The sequence below is a fragment of the Rhinolophus sinicus genome, linkage group LG03, assembly GCF_036562045.2.
Source record: "Rhinolophus sinicus isolate RSC01 linkage group LG03, ASM3656204v1, whole genome shotgun sequence".
NCBI classification, from domain to species: Eukaryota; Metazoa; Chordata; class Mammalia; order Chiroptera; family Rhinolophidae; genus Rhinolophus; species Rhinolophus sinicus.
Genome location: NC_133753.1, coordinates 152,334,353 through 152,356,017, shown reverse-complemented (window position 1 = coordinate 152,356,017; position 21,665 = coordinate 152,334,353). Strand labels below are relative to the sequence as shown.

General features: G+C 40.9%; 1 long non-coding RNA gene across 1 annotated transcript in view; it reads right to left on the bottom strand.

Annotated features, from left to right (window-relative positions):
• The window catches only part of LOC109445683 (uncharacterized), a 295,179-nt gene extending 282,226 nt beyond the window's left edge, over positions 1 to 12,953 (bottom strand). Inside the window, exon 1 of the long non-coding RNA XR_012495088.1 lies at positions 12,832 to 12,953. This is a non-coding gene — a long non-coding RNA (uncharacterized LOC109445683). The remainder of the gene's footprint in view (positions 1 to 12,831) is intronic.
• Between the last annotated feature and the right edge of the window lie 8,712 nt (positions 12,954 to 21,665).

The window sequence follows — 21,665 nt, the reverse complement described above, 5'->3', positions numbered from 1 at the left end:
AAAAAGTTGAGCCCATGATAGGTATTTAATGAATGCTAGCTAGTACAGCTGATGTCCTCAGCACATTCCAACTGAATAGAGGGGACAGTTTAGAGGATCATAGTGGGTGGCAAGACAGTTAGGAGATCAGGATCTAGACTTGGCCTAAAAATTGCTGTGAATAATCCATAAAGTGGATTATCCACAGAAGCAGATAATCAAGCATGGAAATCATACATGGAAGAAAGCTTCCCCCACCCATCCAAGATAAAGGCCCTGGTGGGTCCAATCATTCCAGGTTGTGGCTTGACACTGAGCACTGGCAATGCTCAAACCCATCAGCTCAACTATTCAGAGCACAGAAAAATCACATTATAACATCTGCCCTGTGGCAACAGCAATTTGAGAGCAGTATAAACTCCTCCCTTCTTCTTTCCACCAGCATCCAGACTGCAAAATATTTGGTGCCAGTGGTTGGAGTTGATTCCATTTCCAGAAATGCAAAGCAGCTGGAAAATATTTTTTCTCATAGTGGAAAAAGCCTACACTTACATATCTCTTCAGCAAACACAGGAAACCATTATGATACATATAGGAATCAATTTTAATGCAATGTAAAGCACACAATTCACCAAACCCAAAACAGGAAAAAAGTCCACGTTGCTATTATCACATGGATTTATCCACATTTCACGTTACCATTTGTGATTACTTGCTATCATGAAAATTGGTCCCTTTTTCTACAAGTGTAGTTGGGTAAATTTACAAATGTTTTGGATATGTAAACTGAAGTTTGTTAGTGTAAGTCCTTTCCACTCAATTCCTTTAGTTATTTTACGAAAAATGAGAAAATAAGCTGACTCTGACCCCCACACTTCTGTTGCAGTCATTTTGACCTTTTTAAATGAATTGGAGACCCTAATACTAAGGAATTCATTCAAAAGATTTAAATAAACCACACTTAGCTCCAGTTTTTTATCTACTTTCAATTTAAATTAACAATATTTGCAAGAAAATCTCCGTTTATAGGTACCTACAATGTGTCCTCAAATGTGGTAGGCATTTTATTATTTTACCTTGTTTAATCCTCCCAACAATTCAGTGAGGTAGATATGTTGCTGTTTTATAAAGGAAGACACCAAGGCTGCAGCTAAGCTAGCTCTTTTGATTCTCAGCCCAGAACTCATTCTTCTAGCTAGGATACCTAATTGCACTTCCCTGAAAGTTGGAAACCAGGTCTTCCAGTAACTATATTAAGAGTCATCCTCACTTGGTCTTTGATTACTATGATGATACATTATTTTTCCTTCCACTAAAACCTAGGACAATTGTTCCAACTCTGAGGAGCTTCTTTAATACAGATGCATAGGCTCCTATCCTCCGGGGTGAGGACCAGGCATCTTGTATATAGTTTTAAAGTGCTCCAGATGATTCTAATGTGTAGCCAGGATTGAAAAGCTACAGCTTTAAAATACTGTACTTTATTGAGCCTAAGAAATCATTGATTGTAAGTCACATCTGATTTCAGAGACTTTAAAATAGGAGCAATAGTTAAACGTAATAACCAGACACCAGGGATTGTGAGACCCATTCCAGTTTCAGGGATGTTAAAATATGAACAAATGTACATTTCAGAATTGTTAAAAGAGAATTTACCATATAAGGTGAAGAAAAGTAAGATGTGATCTTGGGCTACTCGATTACATAAAACAGAGAAGTTAGAGTAGAATGATCTCTAAAGCACCTTTTGTATATAAGGCTTTGTGATTTGATGATTTTATATTTGCCACCCAACAGTTATTGCTTGTCTCCTTAATATGGAAAGTGAGAACCATACAGTACATTACCCCCCAAAAGGTTTGCCCTGTCAGTCAGCCAGTAGCACACCTACAGTCCAGAAGAGGTGGAGATGGAAGAAAATAAGCAGCTTCTTTCAATTTATGTAGAGTCCATTCGGGGTGAGGATCAAGAGGGATCCCAGTCTAGCCCACTCCTCAGAGCTTAGGAGTCTTCCCTTCACCCCTCCTCCTCCCATCACTTGTTCCTCCCTCTCTGGTCCCACAGAGGTCAGCAACAGATTATTCAGAATTTTCTATCTCATGCTAACAAATATGGACAGAGTAAAAGAGAAAGATTTGCATTTCTTAATCCATATGTGATAGAAAGATATGGAGCCATTTAAAATCATGTTTTAGAACAAGAATATCATGGGGAAATTCTCATGATACACCACTAAAAAAATTAAAGAAGCAAAACAATCATGACTGGAGAGGTATACATAAAACATTATTGCCTGAAAGTGCTGCATTGAGTTATGGTTTTCTTTATACTTTATTTTCCAAATTTTAATAGCAAACATATATTATGTTAAAAATCATAAAAAGTGTTCTACATAATCATACATAGAGTAAATGTGGTTATTGTAAAAATTAGAAAAGCTACACGAAAAATTCCTAAGAACCAATATTAAATAAAAAGTAAAAGAATACAAAATTGTAAATATCATGTAATTAAAAGTGTTTTCCCATGCATAGAAAAAAAAGGACTACAAGGAAAAAGACAAAAATATTACTAAGTAATTATCTTCAAGTGGTGAGATTATGGATCACTTTTAATATTTCAATATTTAATCATTTAATATTATTCTTCATATTCCCAATTATTTTTAATGAGAAGGTATGGCTTTAAATTTTCATGCATATAGAAAAACTATCACACACTCACATGCTACTCGTATTTAATAAAATTAACATTTGTCATATTTAATTCAGGTCCCTGTTTTAAAGGAATAAAACCTAAGTACAGTTAAAATACAACCCCTACCTTTTTTTTAGAGGTAACTCCTATTCTGTAATTATTATTATTCATTTGCATGTTATAGAACTTATGTTACTTATATATGTATCTATAAACCACATATACTATTTTTAACGGGCAGACATATCCTTTTACAATTTTTTCACTTTAAAATTTTGCCATGTTAATATACATAGATCTAATTCATTGATTTTAACTGCTGTATTCTGCTCTGTTGTCTGAATCTACCGCAATCCACCCATTCCTCAGTTCCACTGTTTCTCAAACTTCAGTATACATCATAATGACCGGAAGGGCCCAACCGTGCAATAATTAAATGTGTGTGTGTGTGTGTGTGTGTGTGTGTGTGTGTGTGTATTCCACTAAAATTTTACTATGGACATTAACATTTGAATTTTATATAATTTTTACATGATGCAAAATATTATTTTTCTTTGATATTTTTAAGCATTTAAAAATGTAAAAACCATTTACAAGCAATGCACAACAGACAGTGAGCTGGAGTTGACCAAGAGGGCTGTAACTGGTCAAGCCACCATTCTAGTCTATAGCAGGTTGGGTCATTTCCACTTCTTTGCTGTGACAAACAGTGCTCCTTGAACATCTGTTGGAGAGTCTTAGAGTAAATACTTAGAAGTGAAATAATTGAGTCATAAAAGAGATGCATCTCCAACTTTACTGAGACTTGCTCTACAAAGTAATGGTACAAAATCTGCCTTTCACCAATGAATATGAGTTTCTGTTTTCCTAGGTCCTTGAGAACACTTGGTATTAGCAAGCCTTTTGATGTTTGCCCATCTGCTGGATGTGAAATGCTGTTTTACTCTGTATTTCCCTCGTCATTACTGAGGCTGACATCTTTTTAGGTGATCATTTGTCTTTCCTCTCCTCTGAAATGCCTCTTCATACTTTTGCCCATTTTTTAAATTATTGGTGTGAAGCCACTTTTATATATTCTGGGTACTTATCATTTGTTGAATTTTAGAAATGAAAAAAAAAAACAGTCTGAGATGTATTTTTTAGCTCAATTTATAGTGCTTTGTCACACTGAAGTTTATTAATTTTAATGTAGTCAAATGCATAAGTCTTTTACTTTATAAATGTTCCTTATATATTTTAAGAAATCCCTTCCTATTCCAATGTCTTAAAAGTTCAACCTCCTTTTTTTTCCCTAAAAGTTCCTAAGTTTTGATTTTTAGATTTAGCTCTTTAATCCACTTGGACTTTATTTTTATAGTAGTGAAAGATATACATCTTTTTTTTTTTTGTCAGTATGGGTAGACAATTGTCTATGTTGGTTTGCAATACTGCCTCTGTTATATACAAGGTTTAATATGTATGTAGAACATTTTCAAATGGAAAAATAAAACTCTACCTAAAGTTTACCCTAGAGACAAAGATGTGTAAACAAAGTTAATAGGCTACAGGATATGTAGTAAATAATGAGTTGCCGTGATAGAATATCCAAGATATGGATCAGCAATGCCAGAAAATACTTGCTGGAAAGCAAAAAATTCAGTTACATTAGTTTTTTTTTTTTAATGTGCCTTTTTGATGGTGCTGAGATAAAATATGAGCAAAAGCTTTGTAAAAGAAATTTCCCCCCCTCTCCCTCCAAAAAAGAGATAAAAATCAGTGATTGTTTCAAAAACAGGGGCTAATGGCTGGACAGTTCTCCATGTCAATAACAGTGGACACGTTTTAAATCCTCAATTTCTGAATCCAAGGTCAGCTACCCAGACAGAGAAGCAGAAAATGAAGTGAGGCAGGCCTGGGGTATACCAGTCACTGAAGGCTGGCCATGCTGCATGAGTGAAATCAATAGCTTCACTATTGACTTACTTTAAAGAGCTCAGCGGGAAGTGAAATTAACAGGCAATATGCGCCCATATACCTCAATTCACTACTGAGTTTTGGTGAAATACTATGAAATTGCCATTTCTGTAGTTTAAAAGAAAAAAAGTTTGACTGTCGTGACTTTCATATAGCTCAACATAATGGAAGAGGAGAGAATGCCAAGTTAATAATTATTCAGGAGTTGTATGCTCCAAAGCTAGTCAATAGAATGGAATTTCCTACGCAGGTCCAAAGAAGAAATTCACCGGTGCTGGAATTAACGTCCAATGTCATTAATACACTGGCAAAACTGGAAATTAAGTTTCCCTCAGACTAAACAAGAGAAGTCCCTTGACATAGAGACTTGATGACTTCTTTCTGCAACCAATCAGGATTACGGTCCCAAGAATGTGGTTCCAGGCGTTCCTTTCCTTAAAGTTCACCTCTCCAATGACATGGATAACGCTTTTCACAGAAATAGCATCCTGTTCTGCTTACTCACACTCTGCTTTTAGGTCCCAGGAAATGAGATAATAAAACAATGAAATTAATCAAAAACATCTATTATATGAAACCAATAAAGCATTTGGGGTCTTTCAGAAAGAATCAGCAGAGCAAATTGTTTCCTCCCATGACATCCAGTAAGACCACCTTCTGAAACAGTGTTCTTCAATCTGGTTCCTCCAACTATTTCAAACCAAAGCCGTGGCTCAAGAGTCACACTGTCAAGGGGGCAGTCAGCTTACACTCGGCCACATTCTGTGTTCTCTAAATATATGTTTCTGATATTTCAACTGGATTTGCCATTCTAAAATTAGGAAATTAGTTAGATTATATTAGTGTACAACAGAAATGTGAAGGGATTGAATGAGCTATGAAACTCTGACTAGAATCCCGAAGTACATGTATTAGGTTAATTACAGTCTGTCTCAGATTTTCTTGTTTCCTTTTGTTCCCCCCATATTTTCAGCATTATCTCAGGCCGCTCCCTTAGGGTCACAGCTAATTAAATGAGAATACCCTAAATGAAGGAAATTGAGTTGGAAGCTTTTAGAATTCCCTTCTCATCATCTAATTACATGAGTAGTATTTATGGGCAGCCTAACTCCAACTAATTCACTCTGAATATTTAGCTATCATACGATTTGAACAGCAAACCCTAAAACCACAGGGTGGGTATTTTCCATTGCTCTGGTGACATACTCTTTTCAAGTTTCCCTAAAGTGTGTTCTGCCAGCAGACACTTTTAGGCTAGTACCAGAAAGCTTTCAAAAACCACATTCAAGGGACTGCTGTTGTCCTCACTACTTTGAGCATTCCAAGATTTCATCATGCCATGGATCCAGATAGAGCCACTCAAATTAAACATGGTTGAGAAGAGAAAGTTTAGACAGGAAATTATAGGACTTCTCTAGTCTTCTCAAAACACTGACTCCATGACACCCTTGTCACACTGGACAGCATCACCTCTGCATCTAGCAACTGTACAAATGAGAGCTATACAGTGAGATTTATCCTGCAATCTCTCCACCCAGTTCTTCACCAAATTCCCCTGTCTTCCTGTACTCCTCAGCATCTTGCCAACCATCCCTTCCCATTTCTGTACCTTACCAGGGGTCTTGCTGACCTACCACAACGTCCTTTCAGTAAGCCCATGAAAAAGACCTGGAAGAGCCACTGTCAAAGCAGCTATATCTGCTTAATTGCACCAGTGAAAATTCTTGGGTAGCATGTCATAACTCAAACTGTATGAAGCAAAAATCCATGGATACAACTGACTTCTGAGGTCAAATGATGTCATCAGCATTTCAACTCTCAACTCTCCCCTGTGTGGGTTTCATTCTCACCTTCATATGAGGGACCCCCAGGATACAAGTCTTTTGCATAACAAACCAAGCCCCCATATCAAGGTTTTTCATCAGGAAACTCAGACTAGCTCCCTTTCTGTTCCATGGTTCCCTATCCCCATGTGATTTCTCACTTTCCTCAGGCAGACAAACAGGTATTAGCAAAATGGTCTGGAAGAGCTCAGGGGCAGAGACAGGTCTTGGGTTGTAATCTCAGCTCAATTACTACTCTGTTGTGTGTTCATGGACAATTTATTCACCTCAGTTTCCTTATGTGTGGAATGTCACTCCCTCTGTGAACCTTTCCCAACTACCTGCCCCTCCTCCATCAAACTAGTCATTTCCTCCCAAATACTCACAACACGCTGTACTGTACTTACCCTAACACACCAGATACTGGAGTGGCTTGCTCTTGGAGAGCAAGAATTGGCTTATTTTATTTATTTATTTTTTTGTAACACTCAATGGGTGCAGTATGTTTCATTCATTGGTAGGACCAGAAGATCTCCATGGTTCCTCTAATCTTTGAAATCGCATGATTTATTTGACCCTTCCACCCACATCCAGATTTATCTCTAACTGGCTGGTCCAACCACCTTTGTGACCTTCCCTTCTCGGAAGTAGCACCACCTCTGCGATTTTCCAGGCTAACTAACTTCCACCCAACTCCACACCAAATTCTCATTCCTGTGCAATTGCTCACTACATTCCATATGATCCCAAGTATTCCTTCCCTTTGCTTTTGTGTATTGAAAATGCCTTAACTGCAACCTGAGTGTACCAATCAGTAGTGAAGCCTTCATGCCTGACTACTGCAAAGCCATCTTGGCACGCAAGGTACCAGAAATCAAGGGCTGTGGATCCATCTAGATAGTGCCCCAAGCATATAGCTGTCTCATAAATGCTTTTAAGGATAATAAATGGTACTGACATTCAGATTGATTATGTTATAATATTCTGCAGTATATGCTCCAACTCCAGATGAGCACAAAGGTCAACTTAAAAAGTCTAATTCAGCGAGCTCGATGGGAGGAGACAAGTCACAGATGAATGGGGTGGGGCGTGGGGGTGGCAGGGCTAGTAGTTTGAATGAACATGTTCAACATGATCATATAATTTAATCTATGTGGAAAATGTTAAATTGACAATTATTTAAAACACAAAGTATAGTTTCAATTTGTGGGTACTTGATATGTTAATCTTTCCTTATGGTCACAACAACCCTGTGATTTCACAGACATGGCTACTAAAGTGCAAAGAGGTTACATTACTCCTCCAGGGTCAAACAGCTAGGAAACCACAGAGGTAAGATTTGACTTCAGGGCCACTTTTCATTCTATCACACTGTTTCTCAATGAAAGAGGCAGCTAGTGTGGCAGCCCCAGCCTTCCCTGGTTTTGTACTCTGTCATTCTCCCTCCCTCCTTAATCTCCACAATAAAGGGCCCTGTAGTATCTTTGAGATTTCAGAAAAAAATTATTTGTCCCACATGATGGGGTAAGAAAGACTTTCTCTCTAACAGTCAAGAAAATATTTCTCTAGGGGCTAAGGTTCAACTAACACCTACTAGTCTCACAGAACAGAAACCAATGCCCCATCTCCTCCCTTATACTGAAGAGTCAATGTACCTCCTGGTTTCTTCCTGGAAAAACAAGGCTGTTGGATGACCTGGCAGCTCTGCTTATCTCACAGGTTCTGCTTACTGGCCTCTGAGAAGCCAGCCAGTCACTACATAGAGTAAGTCCTCCCTTCATGTCGCCCATAGGATCTTGAAAACTGCGACTTTAAGTGAAATGACATAAAAAGAAACCAACTTTACCCGAGGCTAACTGATATAAACAAGAGTTAAGTTCTAATAGCATATTTCTGGGCACAAACATATCACTGAACTTCGAAATAAAGATCCAAAACACTTCTAATATTAAACATTGAAATGAATGTGAGCTAAACACACATTTAAGAAAGACTAATAAAAACAAGTAAGATAATGATTTTCCAAACCACATACTCCAGTTCAGGGTCTCAGGTGGCCAGACCCTCTCCCAGCAGCTCAGGGCACAAAGTGCTTGGGGCCCCCACATTGGACAAGACACCCTTCCATCACAGGACCACTCACACCCACACCCACACTCACTCAGGCTGAGACATGCCAGTTCACCTCACGTGCACCTCTTTAGTTATGTGGGAAGAAACAGGAGCACCGGGAGAAAATCCACACAGACATGTGGAGAATGGGCGAACTCCACAGACAGTGGATTCCTCTGTCCAGAATCCAGTTTTTTGTTTTTTTCTTTTTTTTCTCATCAATGTTACAATGAAACACACAATGTTATTCGAGAGCCTGCTGTACTTTTGAATATGCCCTGTGTGCCGGGCCTGTTCTAGACCGGTATAGCTATTCAGTTTTTCTTTACAGTGAAGTTATTAGAGACCTGAGTGGAGCCTCCAGTGGCTTGAAATACAATGGTAAATAACAGGGTATTTGACCCCCAGTGGTAATCTGGTAATGATAATTTGTTTGAATCAACAAAATCTCATTTTTACAAATCTCTGTTTGCATTGTGTTCTCCCCTTCATAAGTTGCAGTTCAATGTCTCATTTCATACTACATTTTGTGTGATGATTTTTTAAGAAGGGCTTAAATCATCCACTCCTCGATGTTCAGAATCACTTTCAAGAAAAAGTTTTGGGGTGAGATTTCACCCTTGACAAATTTAAATACCATAGTGGAGGCATAGAAAGCAGAAACCAAAATAGTTTTCAGGGCAAATTAGGTCATGAAGTTTAGTCAGATATAGAACTGGCCTCAATAGAGACCTTGCTAAGAAAGTCACAAACAAAGAACAGTGGCGCATCACAGAGGTTTTGCAGAGAACGCCATGCCCTGAATAAAGAAAATCTGAGGTTCTATTAGGTAGCTCCAATTCTAAATATGGCGGGGATAATATTTTTGAAACACTTCCAGATGGGTTTTTGTTTCTAATCATTTCTAATCATTACCCCTTTCACTTTCCTTCTTTTTCAAGCTTCCCTACCCACCCCTCCATTTTTCTTCCATTAAAACTGTATTTGAGGCTGAGGTTTATGGCCTCAGAAGAGAGAAAAATACAATAAGAACAAATAAAGCAACCACATTTCTAAGCAACGATTTTTTTAAATCATAGCGGAGACAATAGTCTCAAAAACCAAGACTCTTCTGATTTGCAAAAGCCAGGCTTTTTAGCAGATAAAAGATTTTCTAAGGTCCAAGTGCTTAGCTTTGAGCATCAAGAGCCAAAGCTTTAAGGAACCTATATATAAAGCTTATCCATAAATAATGGTTTGGGCTGGGGAGGGAATTTCTCTCTCCACTGCGAAGAAAGATTAAAAATCTTTCTGGATGGGAGTGGAGGGTTGAGAAATGAAAAGAGAGCAATAATGTGCTTGCTGCTGGTCTCTTCCGCCCAGCCCCACAGCCACCCTCACAATAGCTCCCACACCCCACCCCACATGGCCCGCCCCACACCTGTCCCACACCCTGTCCCAATACTGCCCCCACACACTGCCTCAGTTACATTCCCTGAGGGCATCCCAGAGCAGAGGAGCCTGTGCTTGAAATCCCAGTACAGCAAGTTTTCCTAGAGGCCAGTCATCCACCAGTGCTCTAGGAGTTAAAGCTGAAAGAGCCTGTGAAGTGTCTGTGGAGTGTTCCACCCCCACTGCCCGGGGCAAGGAAGGGCAGAGAAAGGGCCCATAGACCTGAAGGGGTCTCCTGTTTTGGAACATGAAGGACGCAGAGTGTACAGTGGGGGTGGGGGTGGAGGGCTGGTAGGGAGAGGCCATGTGGACATAGCAGCAGAATCCAAGAGGGATGGAAGCCAATAGTAGCCCCCAAAAGACCAGAGGGCTACGGACGTCTCATTGAGCGCCAACCCCGGGCCGGAGGGTTCCTCCAACCCATTCTGCAAATCCCTTCGTATTAGCGAATGTAGATGCCACGCCCAGGATGAGAAGGGGGTGCAGAACCCTGCAGAAGACTGGATTTAGGCGGTAAGTGACTGGGTCCTTTCTAACTGGACTGTTTCCCTGGAATCTGCAAGATTAAAGTTTCAGCTACCAAGGAGAGGTCCAACCGCTTGTGAATTCTTACCTATTACCTAACTCTTAATTAGCCCAGCAAAAACATTAGCCTTGACTGAAGCAATAAATAAATCCAGAAAAAGAGTAAGGGGAAAATCTGTGGTATCGTTCATCATTAATTTATACAACACAAAATAATATAAGCCATAGTATTAGGAAGCTTAGAAATGTAAGCCATAATCCCATCACTGAAGACATGTCACCCTTTTAATTTTCCTGGTATTAAGAGGTTCTATTACTTGAATATTATAATTATCTTTAAAACTTCAAAATAAATGAGGCTGAGCATTTCAAAATGCAAAGCTAATCGTTTTGATTCTCCCCAACATGCACCTCCTGAGAGTGAGAGTTGATCTGCTTTGTTCATCACTGCAATCCCAGCACCTAGCAGAGAGGCTGGCACAGAGAAGTCCTTCATTTGTTGAACGAATGCAAAAATGAATGAATTGATGTGATGAGATTGGTGAACTAACTCTAAGTCCCATTCTGGCTTTGAAACTCTGCAGCTGAGTCACATTTACTTTCCAGATGAAGGATGACAAAGAATCCCTTGAATTTCAAAGAGTTTAAAACTGATAAATCTTTGCAGTTACTGAGAAATGGTTTATTATGTTTCCATTCTACTCATTGCAGTTCTAAAATCACATATATATTAACCGTGTTTAATGTATACATATGTATTAACCGGGTTTATTTAATACAGTTCTTGATCCCTGGAATCTAATTAACACAGGCTCAACAGTTTGAATTTAGAACTGAGGTAAATGTTCGAGTCTTTCACGTTGTAGTTAAAATTAAAAATGATACATAAAGCTGGTCATGTTTTGCTCCTTAAGAAAAAAATAGATATGGATATGCATATAGCATTCTAATAAAATAGGGTAATGCAAATGAACACATTTTCTTTTTTCCTGATTGGTCTGTAGAGGAATTAGTTTATATTCATGACAAGACCTTTTCACTGAAAAGAGCAGCAAAAGCACAGGATTTTGTTTTTTACCGTCTGATCATCTGGTCAACTCTACACATTTTGTTGCACACATAAACATTTTTATAGATTTATGGCTATCTCTATAAACACCTTTTACTCTAGCAGTTCCCACATTATCAGCAACTGTAGGAATTTAAGATTCTCTATTCTCCACAAAATACGAGCAAAAATACTGCAAATTCTTCTTCCTCATCCACCAAAATCTCTCACATAGTAAGTAAAGTCTTTATGAGCATCACCGTGTGCTATGTAACAATCTAGTCTCCCTAAAAATAAATGCACAGGGGGGAAATTCCTCTCAATGATAAGCAAACAGCAATTATTATTCCCTGTTATTAAAATGCTCTCAGTTAATTGCACGGATACCAGCAGAGAGATTACCTTAAAAGGCTAGATACCAAAGGGGAGTTAGTCAGAGTTTTGAACCTTCTGGTCTAATTTAGAGGATAGTTTACAGAGAGATTCAGTAAATATTTGTAAGGAACCATTAACACTGAGTAAACAATTCAATGCCCGCAAAGAAAAATGTATTTAAATAATTGTAAAAGAACCTCCCTTGATAAATGCTGAAAATGAATTATTTTGAAATGAAAACAGCCCAAATACATTCACAGAAAAATACTACCAACCACATTTTCTAAGCATTCTTAGTTGTATACACAGTTTATCATCCTGGACTGTATTTATAAGAAGCACATGTTCCAAAAAAAAAAAAAAAAAACCTGCTGTTTTCACTTGGGGATTATTTTACAGGGAATTCAGTGAGCTCAGCCCTTTCTTAGCATTCTTCCTGTTTTAGTCCCAACATAAGTGGGATTTTACTGTTTGTCCAGTGTGCTGATAACACGCAACTTGCCAAGGTTTGATACTGTACTTTCATTGATAGGGTGGAGGAGGTAAGAGCAAGTAAATGAGGAAGTCGTGAGGTTTCTCTTCACCTCCGAAGGACAGATAAAGCTCGCCAGTGAAAATGTAATGACTTGGAAGGCTTCCTGGCTCAATTAAAATCCAACTTTGATGAAACATTTTGTTTAAAGAGAAAAATGGTATCTCTCTAGTGAAAACCGTTTAGACAGCTGCTGGGGGCGGGGGGTAGGGGGGAGCAGGTGCTTGAGTCTACCCTGAGGCTTTCAGAAATATTAATATTTAAACCTCTCGCATGTCACTCAAGTTCAGGGTAGCTTCCTAACACCTGGAGGAAGACAGAGCAGGAAAATCGCAAGCCACAAAGAGGGGGCATACCTTCTAATTTGACCAGAGCAGGGTCTGCTTTCTGCATCCCCATCTCAGCCTCTCTGTTTGCTGTTAGTTCACAAAGGCACTGCATTAAAATTTCAAAGCTGGCTCCTTCCTCTCCACATTGCAAAGACATAACATGTCATCAGAACGCAGGGTTTGCCAGGACCATGATTTGTTTGTCTAGACTGGTCATTGAACTCTGTTTATTACTAAACATCATGTGCAACGGGCAGCAAATCAAAGGGGTTTCTGGGAACCTGCAAGGCCTGCCTTCCTGAGCACAGCCAGACGGCACAGGGACACTCTTCCTTCTCAGTGTCCACAGCCTGGGCAGGCTGATCTTTCCCAGGACCTGGAGGCTGACCATTAGACTAACCTTTCATCTTTTTTTGACCCAAGACATGACCCCAGGTCATTTGGAACCCTCAGGGCCCCTCCCCACCATTGTCCAAATAGGCAGCCCTTAAGGATGATGAAATGCGCTGCTGCATGGAGAGGTCATGAGGAGTGACTAATGATTAACATTTGAAAATAGAACAGGAGAGAAAACGCTACCAATGACAGCAAAATAGTCTGCCAAAAGGGCAGAGGATCCAAAAAAAAGCATATAAATAATAACTTCTTTTCAAGAGGCAAAAGTGTCATTTAAAGAACTCTTCAGGTTTGGCTTTTAGAAACACACATAACTAGCAGATACATAGTTATCATTTTTATGGATAATTGTTAGCTTAATTTCTAATGAATATATATGTCCTCTCCTTTGAAAAATTTGATGTAGAAGATAAAAGAATGGAGACTCACAGATTTCTTTAGAAAAGAATACATGACTTGATTCTTTTAAAGACACAGCACCTCTGTTGCCTATAACCCTAAAATTGCTTTGGAGAAAAATCGGTTCTCCTGTGCAACATTTCTGAAATACATTGATTGTGTTGAGGAAGACCTATGAGCTAAGAGAGCTACTAAACTCCATGCCCTGAGGCTGCAGATCTCTAACCGGAAAGGCTTAGGCACCAAATCCTTACGAACTTTATACATTATCTAAATGGGGGCAAGTTACCAAATCTGTGTTACACTTCTGCCTAGAATTGAAAGATATCACTCCAAAGAGATGTTAAGCAACACAAAATAGCGCTCCCCAAGGAGGTCTGGTTTCTGTGCTGTGACAATTTAGTGGTCATTCATCAGACAGAGAAACGGAAAGGGTCAAAACCACCTGAAGCCTAAAACCATGGCCAGGGCCTCCTAGGCCTTCCTTTGTGGAAGTCGCAGAAGGCCCAGTAGATTTGGCCCCGGTCAGTCCACTGTGTTCTCTCTGTCTGCATCCACAGGCTAAAACTAGAGCCCCACATAATCCCAGAGGAGTCGCCCACAACCACGGGCCTACAAGTACTCTGGTAGTTCTAGGGAAATTCCAGGGGAAGTGTGGGAGGAAGGAAACCAACCTAGATGTTTCTGGAGCCCATCCTGACCAAGGCCCTTGGAAGGGTTTCTGAAACCCCACGATGACAAAGAGGACCTCATGGTGCCACCCCAACCAATTTGGGGTGATGCCATAATACAACAAAGCCAACTGGGGTCTCTGGTCCAGTTTCAGCACTTGAAAAAAACTGCCAGTGAAGTCAGATGCTCCAATATTATCATCATCCCTGTTATAGAAGTTTAAAATGGTTTTGTGATTAGAGTAATGAATGTACCGTTTATGTCTGGGAATATAGTTCCTTTTACACAGCTGGTTAGAGTACACTCCTAGGGTACATACACCCCAAGTGCCTCCTGCTTTTCTTTTTACCCTTCCTCTCTTCTCCCCAAACCTACCAGGAAGGTGCCTCTAATGCTGAAATGCTGGTTGAATTAAATTGAACAAATCCAGTGGAACTTTTAAAAGTCCAAAACAAAACAAAAAGCAAATAGTAAATTTTATGCAAGTTCACACAACAAATCATTTTCTTTAAATGTTGAAAGGGATATCAGATGACAGTAGAAAGAGTAGACGTATGAGAAAGGGTCTCCGCCACACAATTTGGGCATTGATTTTTCTTTTTTTAAGGAAGTCTTTACACGGAAGGTACCAAGTTATAATTTAACTCTCGAGTTAACTATAGGTCCCCTTGTCTTTCAAGTCAAACAAACATAAAGGGCTTTAATGATTTTTTAACCAAAGAGAGAAAAAAACATGCCATATGAAAATCACTCCTCTGTTAACTCCAGTATGCTGGCCACTCAAAGACAGGTCTGTGAGGTCTGGAGCCATAGCATCCATTTATAGGAATAGCACAGGAAACCCGCAGCCATCCAGACAAGTTTAAGTTTGGCAAACACAGGAAGGTTACCAGCTTAAGAGGTTCTGATTATGCAGTTAAAATTTGATACACTTGAATAATAATTTCCATCCTAAAAAGAGAATAGTGGATTTTCAATTAAGTAAGTTCTCCATTTCAATTAGACAAAACCTAATGCATAAACATCTTCTTGCACCACAATGAAGAAAAAAGAAATTCCATGAGCAACCATAATAACCTAGTTGGAAGAGACACGAAATAGTTTTTACAAGGGGCCCCTCAGAAAGACACTCATCTCTGAAGGACTGTTTGAATACACAGGAGACTAACGAGCACAGGCAATTTGTATATAAAATCATCCTTTCAATGCAATAGAGGACTTACTCCTTCACAAAGGAAAAAAAATCCTTTTAAAAAAGAGGACAGTGATCGTCCCTGAGTTTTTGGATTATGAATATTTTTTCTTTATTTTTTTTCATATTTTCCAAGTTTTTACACAAAGACCAATGTTTACCAATTAGAAAAATATATATATATATTTTTTTTTTAATTAAAGAAATCCGGTAGTAGATTGCAAGGTAAAGAATCAGTCTGAGGACTCTGAGCGGGCCCATTTCTTGCCATTGTGTGAATTAGAAAAAGGCAATGGGACAAATACCGCCCCACTGAATTCTGCCGAACTCACCGCTTCTGACAAGCACCACCACCTGTGCAATCCCACACTCAGTGCTGCTTGCTGGCTCTGTGATCTAGATTTCTGTTACATCAAGTTTTGCTTGTGTGTTCATTTGCCACCTGTGAGTGACTGTGTGACCACGGCCCTCAGTCTTCACACACTGACCTGGAATATGATTCCTGGCCCTGACATTTCCCTCAAAAATCCCATCTAAAGAAGGCACCCCAGACAGGTATGCCTTGAGAAGCAGAGCAATTTTATTTACATTTCAGCCAAAGGAACACCACAAAGGGCTTCACTAAATAAATAAAGGGCAGGCCAACAGGGACACATTAGGAAAAAATACCTGTTCCCACGTCCTCTTTCTGCTCGTGCAACGTAGTAACAACAGGTCTTCACTCACTGCAGCTTTGGGTCCTCATCAACCTCAACGTCCAGTTGTATTTCTTTCTATTTTCAAAATAATGCCCCTAGCTACCCCCCCGCCCCCAGAACAACCCTGACACCTTCCTAAGTGGCCATACAAACCCTCATGGCTGTGGGTGACACTGTCACTTTCCGTGGTCACTTGAAAGGGCACACGGGTTCTCTGTCGAGGTTCTGTGTGTTCCTGGAGCCTGAGTATGAGGGCTTGGTGTTATCTGGTCAGATCCAGACACTCCCCATGTTGGCTGAACCTCCAAGGTAATCGACAGAGGCTGTGAGAGGTGAACCAGCCATCTATACAATCAGAGGGGCACCAGAGTGACATATGTATATATATATATATGGACAAGGAAGGAGGAAAGGAACAAAGGGCCTCCTACCTAGCCAAGCATATGAACAGGATTAAATCTGGCCATCAGGACTGCTACAGAATTTGCAGAGGCCAGTACAAAACGAAAGCATAGGGCTCCTTTTTCAAAAAGTATGAAAAATTTTAAGCCAGCCACAGCAGAACATGAACCAAGCATGAGACCCTCCTAAGTGCAGGACCCTATGTGACTGCACAGGCCACACACCCATGAAGCTGGTCCTGCTGGTAAAGTCACCGGCTTCCATGTCCAAATAAGCAGGAAATGGGCTGGAGAGGGGAAAGTATGAAATAAATAGATAAACTCACAAACAAACCATCAAGAGGTAAAAAGCGCTAAGTCCCAAGTCCGCCTCTTATTTGTAGACAGCTCATGGCATTGGTCAAAGCATTTTTCAATTTTTTCATCTGGAAAATGGGGCATTAGTAGTAACCATCATCACAGTGATATGACTCGAATTTGGCCGCTCCTGATTCTGCAAGTGGTGAGCGTGTTAAATGTACCCTCCATCCAATTAAGGAGAGCAGTTTTCATTAGAACACAACTGGGTGGAACTCAGATCACTGGCAAAGAAACAGAAGGCCATCATTTTCTCCCCTGCTGTGCACTCATGTTCTCAGACAGAAGTTAGTTATGGAAGGAATGAGATTGACCTTTTCTACTCCCTGGAAACACTTGAGCCAGCCCAGGCCCAAGCTCCCACATAGACCAGCCCTACCTGGACAACCCCAGGAACTCCTTTTCCCAGCCTTCCCCCAAATTCTCCAGGTTCCTGCATTCCTGCAATCCCCCCGCCCCCAGGCCTCATATAGATCCCAACAAATAAATTTATGTACATATTTTAAACCAATTGTTTTCTTTTTATGCTTAAAAAATAGTTGGAGCTGAAATTTTTAGCAAAATTCATAGGATTCAGGGTATCTCCAAACTGGATCCTCCGTCCTTAATAGACTGTTAAAGAAAAAAAATGTCCAGGCACCAACTCTGCAGCCTGCCAAGCCCAGAAACTGCTTTGCAATGTAAATCACTTTTTTTAGGAGAAAAGAAAAAATATCAAAATTCAGACACTGGCACTAAAAAAGTCCTGCTGAGGTGGATGCATGGTTTGTGGAGCTGTAAAAACATACTCAGGCCTTGTATGAACATCCCCTTGGCTTCCAAACATATGAGCCACATGCTTATTAATGGTCTGGGGTACACACTGCAGGGTCCTACCCACTCACACGTCTAACCCACACACACCTACAGTCCCTCCCCTGGGGGACCAAGCAAACACGTGGAATTCCTAGGGCTCTGGCTAACATAGGTACTTCTGTATTCAGAGTAGCTCTATTTCACATGGAAAAAGCAGGGAAAGAGAACAGAGATTAGATGACAGCCTACTGTGTGCTAAATTCTATGTCAACTACTTTCACAAAGGTTGGTTCCTCTTGTCTTCCCAAGGTAAGCCCTCGTTTAAAGATGAGTGACTTTCTAAAAGTCACGCAGCTGACCTGCAGCGGAGATGGGGTTCACACCCACTTCAGCAGGTCCCAAAGCCTTCTTCTTTCCATGCTACCACAGTGCAGTTTTGACACTCCTTGAGCCAGCAGCGGGTTCAGTAGCTGAGCTGCAGACACAGCTAACTGTATGGGAAGGGACAACCATGGAGCACAGGAGCTCATAATTTGTCCTCCCTTCCCACCAGGAGGACTCCAACCCCGAAAACAGAGTACAAAACTGGAGCCTGTGGCAAATGGAACATTCCAGTAAAGCAGCTGGACAGAGCAACAGGGTGTCCACGCCAGTGAGCAGAGCCCAGCTTGGAGGCAGCCAGAGCAGGCACTGTGCAGAAATCCACACGTGGTCAGGTCAGGTGCCTCTGGGCAGTCTCCGCAGAGAATAGGGCCCCCATCTGCAGCCTCTCAGTTGGTAACCATTGATCGTAAACTATGAGAAGTCGTACATCCCTGCCTGGTTCAAAGGCTCAGTCTACTCTTTACTAGCTGGGTTACCTTGAGCATGTGACTTAAATCTCTGCCTTAAATGTCCAGTACCAAACTAAGAGATTTCAAAGATTTAAATGATTTGATACACATACAAACAAAAAAAAAAACCAAAACACTGGGAACAATACCTAGGACATAGAGAGTGGGTGAAAATTATTAGATCTTATGTACCAAGTATGTTCTAAAGTAGACTTGCGACCCAAAAAAGTTATCTGACCTCCAAAGAGACAAAGTCCTCCATGGGAAGCCTGGGAGCCCCCCCAACAACAGCCCCATATTTAGCAGCCCCTCCCACAGAGTGTTCAGTGGTCTTAGCTAAGAGGGGTGACATCTGCTTTGCCACCCAGGCAGACTGTGATGTCCCAACCCGTTCCCTGGGGTTCAACTCTCATGGAGGAAGTGGGTACCTTCTCATCTGGTGCTTCGAAATAAAAAAACCATCAAATCGCTGAGGCTGAAATTTACAAATTCCAGGGGACCATTCATTCCCCTTTATGATTATAATAAAATGTTTGGGTGCTGCCATGGGAGTTGCCATCCCCCAAATCAATCTCAGGAACTACCTCAAGGGAGGGCCACCCTTCTAAGGGAAGAACTTTCCCAGCATGGAGCCTATCAGTATTTCCATCAGCGAGAGAACTGGTTTTCCTCTAAGGCTATCACTGAGATTACATGGTTTCATTTGCAGCTGCTTCATGGGGCTCTAGGAAGCCCTCCCTCCTACCGTTTGCCCCTGGGTTGGCCCCAGGACTTGCGGTTAATGGGGCAGGTAGAGAAGCCGTTTGTTTCCCCTCGACTGGGTGTGTTAACACTGATCGGTTACTCTCCCAGGTCTCTATGTCTTAATCTCAGTCCTGTTCTGATGGAATGTTCCTCTCCTGCATACTTCTGTCAAGACTAGGTATTGAATATCTAGAAACTGATAGCTTCAGTGAATGCCCAGCTTGTGTCGTCCAAAGATCCAGTCCTCAAGGAGGTAGATATCTAAAGCAAGCTTAAACCAGTAAGAACGCGCAAAAACACCCCTGCTTACCAACATGGTTGCTATCTTTTGCAGTACTGATAGCTCCGTCTGCACCTTTGCTAGCGACATGAGAATTCATGAGATTAGACAAGAAAGGGTTTTGTTTTGCTTGTTAGTTTCTCAGCAACCTCCTTCCCCCATCTACCCCACCCATCTCTACACTTCTGTTCATTCTCCGTGCACTACGGTTACTAAGACCCCTTTCATACTTTTTATGCCTCTCAGGAAAACTCTTTTAGTGCCAGTGACATGATCACATGTTTTTATCTGTGTCTACCAAACGGAATCCAGACAATGGAGTACACAGAGGGTAGCAGTCTACTCCCTGGTGGCTGGCCTCCTTGCCCAGTGACAAAGCCCATGGGACCCAGGGAGCGTTGCTGAGGGCCTGCCTTGGGTGCTGCAGTCTCTTCTGGTGAAGGTAAGCTGACTGACTCTGGCATCTCCACACAATCATCTGCTACACTGGAGGGAGGTTATTCCAACTGGGTAGCGGAACAAAGCAGAAAGTTCCCAACCAGGTACTTTCTACCACCTCTTCTGGGAGACTTCAGCTGGTTTTGCAGGGGGGACCACAGAGGGAATGGTGCAGTTTACAATTTTCGTGTTCTTTTTGGTGACCATTGGTGGCCTCCAATCATCTGAGATGCTGAAGACAGTAGTCCCTCCCCCACCTCTTATTCTTAGGATACATGTGTTGAGAGACAATTCTCCATGGTTGTCTCACATGCTACATGTCTTGTTAGTAAGCCATTGACTATCCTTTGTTCTGGACTACCTTTTCAAGCATGTTTGTATAGTGGATAATCTTGGAAGACAGAGAGAGTGTCTCTCTCTAGCACTTACTTCCCTTTATAACAGATTTGGTTTCCCTAAGTTCAGGTGTCATCTTCTGTAACACAATCCACTCCAGGTGTAAGTACCGTCTGGCCCCGTTATCACCCTGTGGGGACTGAGGCTCAATGAACCAGTTAAAAAATGCTGATACTCTGGCTATTGCTTTTGCCATAAGTGATAAATTGTCCCTCGTCTCTAACTCAAGAGTCTCATGTCTTCTGCCAGTATCCACGAAGCTGTGGCAGACTATGTAGTTTGCAAGCAGGATAGTCTCAGGCTCTTCATAGTTCTTGACAATATGTTATCATGACAGCAAGTATCAGGCCACATTTTAGCACACGTGCAAACATTTGGTACCAAACAGGCCCCAAAGCGTCACATAATCTGTTCTTTTAATGAGGTGAGGTCTCACCGCTCTGTCCCTTAGGTATTCCAACAAGTACCTAGCTTACCTGAGAGGTAGATATGGCAATATTCTAGTGGCAAGATTCAGCTAATATTCTATTTAGATCAAGTGACAAAATCCCCCATCAAGTGGCAGAACACAGTATTGGACTGGAGCTCTAAACCAAGAATGCCACTCCAAAAGGCTTCTGGGCCCACCAGTCGTATATTCTGTTAATGTAAGTATATATTTCTATGCAATGCACATAAATCAAATGGCAATCATCTCTCCAAGAACAAAAATTATTTGTAACATTTCTTATAATAACGAATCATCTATGGCAAATCTAGATGGGCCTAGTTGAAGTAGGCTTGTCGCTAAAGGCCTCAGGGTGTGAATTCCCAATTAGGACTTTCAAATGCTAACTTACCACCCCTGGAATACGAATCCCTGATTGGGAGTGACTTTAGATGTTTCATCCATCCTAAGACTGGATTAAAACTAACAAATCACACACAGGTCACACTGTGTGTTCTGAAGTATGTTAAAGTAAATTTCAATACTTTAATGGAGACATTTTGGTTTTTTGAATATACAGCTTCTGGGACACACAGCTCTTCCTTCTTTCCCTTCTCTGTGTTCTCTACACCAAGAGAACACTTGGCCAGTTCTTCTTGGCAAATAGAACCAGGGATCTTTGGCACAAATGGCCTACAGATGAGTGCCAGGTATAGTCCCATGTGACTCAGTGAAGTCACACCCTTCAAACCCAGTTTAAACTCCTAATAACTCTTCCTCTTTCTCCTCCCTTCAATTTGCCTAGCTCCTGTGCTAGCCCCAACTCTTAGCAC